The sequence below is a fragment of the Biomphalaria glabrata genome, chromosome 7 (genome assembly GCF_947242115.1).
Source record: "Biomphalaria glabrata chromosome 7, xgBioGlab47.1, whole genome shotgun sequence".
Classification (NCBI taxonomy): domain Eukaryota; kingdom Metazoa; phylum Mollusca; class Gastropoda; family Planorbidae; genus Biomphalaria; species Biomphalaria glabrata.
In genome coordinates, this window is record NC_074717.1 from 39,057,140 (window position 1) to 39,062,198 (window position 5,059).

General features: G+C 32.9%; 1 long non-coding RNA gene across 1 annotated transcript; it reads left to right on the forward strand.

Moving 5' to 3' along the window:
* The first annotated feature begins 2,639 nt into the window (after nt 1-2,639).
* LOC106067581 (uncharacterized) lies at nt 2,640-4,074 on the forward strand. Its single transcript, XR_001217746.2, has 2 exons — nt 2,640-3,022; nt 3,944-4,074. It is a non-coding gene; the product is annotated as an uncharacterized LOC106067581 (long non-coding RNA).
* Nucleotides 4,075-5,059: the final 985 nt, after the last annotated feature.

The window sequence follows — 5,059 nt, forward strand, 5'->3', positions numbered from 1 at the left end:
CCTGCCTAATATAACCCATGATATAGCTAGTTATTTGAAATCATTTCTTGCCTAATATAACCCATGATATAGCTAGTTACTTGAAATCATTTCTTGCCTAATATAACACATGATATAGCTAGTTATTTGAAATCATTTCTTGCCTAATATAACACATGATATAGCTAGTTATTTGAAATCCTTTCTTGCCTAATATAACCCAAACCCATGATATAGCTAGTTATTTGAAATCATTTCTTGCCTAATATAACACATGATATAGCTAGTTATTTGAAATCCTTTCTTGCCTAATATAACCCATGATATAGCTAGTTATTTGAAATCATTTCTTGCCTAATATAACACATGATATAGCTAGTTATTTGAAATCATTTCCTGCCTAATATAACCAATGATATAACTAGTTATTTGAAATCATTTCCTGCCTAATATAACCCATGATATAGCTAGTTATTTGAAATCATTTCCTGCCTAATATAACCCATGATATAGCTAGTTATTTGAAATAATTTCTTGCCTAATATAACCCATGATATAGCTAGTTATTTGAAATCATTTCTTGCCTAATATAACACATGATATAGCTAGTTATTTGAAATCCTTTCTTGCCTAATATAACCCATGATATAGCTAGTTATTTGAAATCATTTCTTGCCTAATATAACACATGATATAGCTAGTTATTTGAAATCATTTCCTGCCTAATATAACCAATGATATAACTAGTTATTTGAAATCATTTCCTGCCTAATATAACCCATGATATAGCTAGTTATTTGAAATCATTTCCTGCCTAATATAACCCATGATATAGCTAGTTATTTGAAATCATTTCTTGCCTAATATAACCCATGATATAGCTAGTTATTTGAAATCATTTCTTGCCTAATATAACACATGATATAGCTAGTTATTTGAAATCATTTCCTGCCTAATATAACCCATGATATAGCTAGTTATTTGAAATCATTTCCTGCCTAATATAACCCATGATATAGCTAGTTATTTGAAATCATTTCCTGCCTAATATAACCCATGATATAGCTAGTTATTTGAAATCATTTCTTGCCTAATATAACACATGATATAGCTAGTTATTTGAAATCATTTCCTGCCTAATATAACCCATGATATAGCTAGTTATTTGAAATCATTTCTTGCCTAATATAACCCATGATATAGCTAGTTATTTGAAATCATTTCCTGCCTAATATAACCCATGATATAGCTAGTTATTTGAAATCATTTCCTGCCTAATATAACACATGATATAGCTAGTTATTTGAAATCATTTCCTGCCTAATATAACACATGATATAGCTAGTTATTTGAAATCATTTCCTGCCTGATATAACACATGATAAAATGAGCTCTTTAAGATCACTATTTGTCTGTTTACTCCAACATCTTTTCCCTGTGCCTTGTTCTTCCAAATTTTGATGCCGATTTTGAAGAGCTTCATGTCGCGTTTGCACACGTCAGTATACCTTAAAAAGGGGCGATTTGCTGCTAGTTATTTGAAATCATTTCCTGCCTAATATAACCCATGATATAGCTAGTTATTTGAAATCATTTCTTGCCTAATATAACCCATGATATAGCTAGTTATTTGAAATCATTTCTTGCCTAATATAACACATGATATAGCTAGTTATTTGAAATCATTTCCTGCCTAATATAACCCATGATATAGCTAGTTATTTGAAATCATTTCCTGCCTAATATAACCCATGATATAGCTAGTTATTTGAAATCATTTCCTGCCTAATATAACCCATGATATAGCTAGTTATTTGAAATCATTTCCTGCCTAATATAACCCATGATATAGCTAGTTATTTGAAATCATTTCCTGCCTAATATAACCCATGATATAGCTAGTTATTTGAAATCATTTCTTGCCTAATATAACCCATGATATAGCTAGTTATTTGAAATCATTTCCTGCCTAATATAACCCATGATATAGCTAGTTATTTGAAATCATTTCCTGCCTAATATAACACATGATATAGCTAGTTATTTGAAATCATTTCCTGCCTAATATAACACATGATATAGCTAGTTATTTGAAATCATTTCCTGCCTAATATAACACATGATAAAATGAGCTCTTTAAGATCACTATTTGTCTGTTTACTCCAACATCTTTTCCCTGTGCCTTGTTCTTCCAAATTTTGATGCCGATTTTGAAGAGCTTCATGTCGCGTTTGCACACGTCAGTATACCTTAAAAAGGGGCGATTTGCTGCTGGATAGATCCATGTGGATAGCAAGCATAAAGGAAGGGTCCTGCATTATTGATGGCTTACACACCAGTAGTAGAAAGAAGGGTGAACATGCTGTGGCATATGGTGATTACAGATGCCTAAACTGTGACTGAAGCTGTGTATCAGGGATGGGTCACTTTAGTCACATGAGAAGTTGCACCGGGGACAGATCAAATCTTAAGATAAATAGACATATAGCTAGCTATCTAGAATCATTGAGTAACTAATATAAGTCACGATAAAGCTAGCTATTTAAAATCTCTTCCTGTGTTTTAGAAATTGTGAAAAGCAAGCCAAATGAAGTTTTTTCTCTTCTATTCTATTTCATTAACTCATGGGAGAGGACCTTTTTCGCCATAATATACTTAATGACAATATGGACAATTGTTTTTTCAATTTGTATAGCTTAATTAACTTAATAGCCTAGATAGAAATTGTAACACAGCCGTAGGCATTGTCATTCGAGATTCAAATGCATGCAAAGTTTGAGTAAAACAGTCACTAGAGTTGAAGCCGAATTATAGACTAAACCCTTCAGTAAGTGTTTATGTTCAATAAAGGGGATGTAACTCTATTCCCAGATACCACTTTTCATTCCTATTCTGATGTTCCTGGTGAACGTGTACCTGTTTATCGCCCCTATCATCATCCAACCCAAGCTAGAGTACGTCTACGTGGCAGCCAGTGTGCTGGGCGCTTCCTTCTTGTTGTATATTCCCTTTATCTATTTTGGCCTTAAGATGCCTTTATACGGTAAGACTTCATGTGTCATTGTATTTTTGTGTGTGTCTAAAAAGAGCGAGAGAGAGAGAGAGAGAGAGAGAGTGACGATACATAGGAAGTATAATGCGTACTAGAATACACAGACTAGAGGTGAATATGTTTGGGAGGACGTTTTGAAGCTGGAATTCACGGACCAAAAGGAGGAAGGTTGAAATGTGGGCAGTTTTATTTAGAGGGTGTTCCAGTCAAAATAGTATGTGAACATTACGATTTGCAGCATGTATTCAGAAAAAAGGACCCGAAGCCCCAACAAAAAATAAATCATAAAGCCAATTAAATACTTCGATTAAGAACCGTAAAGCAGAAGAATTGTCAGAGGAGGAGGTGTGATACTGGAATATACAGACCGATCTAATTCTATCATGATAGATACTAGAATTCGCTGGCAAAACGATATGACCAAGAAAGCTATGGACAGCGAGAAATATGGGCCTCAGCTCTGGAAGAAGAGCGTGCCACACGGAAAATGGCCAGCTCCTCTACCAACTTAGCGAAAGCCACCTTGACCTGCAATATATGTGGACGGGAGTATCTCTCCGAAATAGGGCTTTACAGCCATAAGAATGAAAAAGTGTTCGAGAAGAACCATAGATAGATATCTAGATAGATAGATAGATAGGTAGATAGATAGATAGATAGATAGATAGGTAGATAGATAGATAGATAGATAGATAGAGCAGGAAAAAGAAAGAAAGAGCAGGAAATATAGATTAAGAATAAGAGGGATGGCTAGAGAGAGGAAAAAAATAAAAGAATGAGAAAGAAAGACATACAGAGGAGATTAAATTTATTTTGGTCAATGTTTAATAATCTTTTTTTTTTTTTCAATCTCTCTCTCTCTTTCTTTCTCTTTTAGTAAAAAGGTCTACTTTTTTTTCTTTTGTGTTTCAGATAACTTTGTCACGTGGTTGCAACTGATCTTTAAAATTTGTCCCCCGACTCAGAATACTGATTTGTAAAAATCATCACATCATAGACTAGCCGCCTTCGTTGTGCATATAAAACCTATTGTACATAATGACTATAGTGAACTTTCTCAATCATTTTTACATTTGTTTTTATTATATTTTTGTATTACAAAACTCGATGTGTCAGTTGTTCGAAAAGCAGCTATTAATTTTGTGTTTTATGTCTGTCCCTCCGTCAGTCTTTCACGTTTCAATTTCAAAAACTAAAATCGCAAACCTCTGAGTGCTCCCATTAAATATAAGTTGGGGAACAAGTAAACGTGGTTGGTCGTTGCTCTGGCTACATGACACCCTCGTTAACCGTGTGACACAGAAACTGATTCTCTAGGTCTGAAAAGGGTACTTTATTTTTCTCTTTTTTTTTTTTTTTTTTTTTTTTTTTTAGAAATATCGTTATCTATAAAGTTTTGATATTGGTCACAATAATGTTATTAGTTACGTAGTTGTTACTAATGATGTACTAGGTAAAACTTTGTTTTAGGACAAATCTTTGATGTCCTTGCTAGTTAAATGTCCTCACTCTCTTCAGGCTCTTGCTAGTTCTAATCAATTGACCGGAAGTCTTGTGCACAATTTGCGCAAATATATTCGCTCAAAAAGGCCAAGGATTTATTCTCTCGTCTTTGGACAATATTTAGAAGGCAAAAACCTTCTGGTCAAGCAGCATGATTCCTCCTTCTATCTACCTTCTTTTATTTTAGCCTTATCTTCTGGTCAAGCAGCGTGATTCCTACTCCTACCTACCTCCTTATTTTTTTAAACTTATCTTCTGGTCAACAGCATGATTCCTTCTTCTACCTACCTCCTTTTATTTTAACCATTGCTCCATTAAAAAATATATATTTCGGAAAAAAACATGCCTAAAAAGCCAGCCATTAAAAATGAAAATGTGTGTATGTTTAATCATTTCAAACTTTAATATCACGCAACTAATAACATATTTTAATATATATATATATATATATATATATATATATATATATATATATATATATATATATATATATATATATATATATAATTATATATATTGTATATA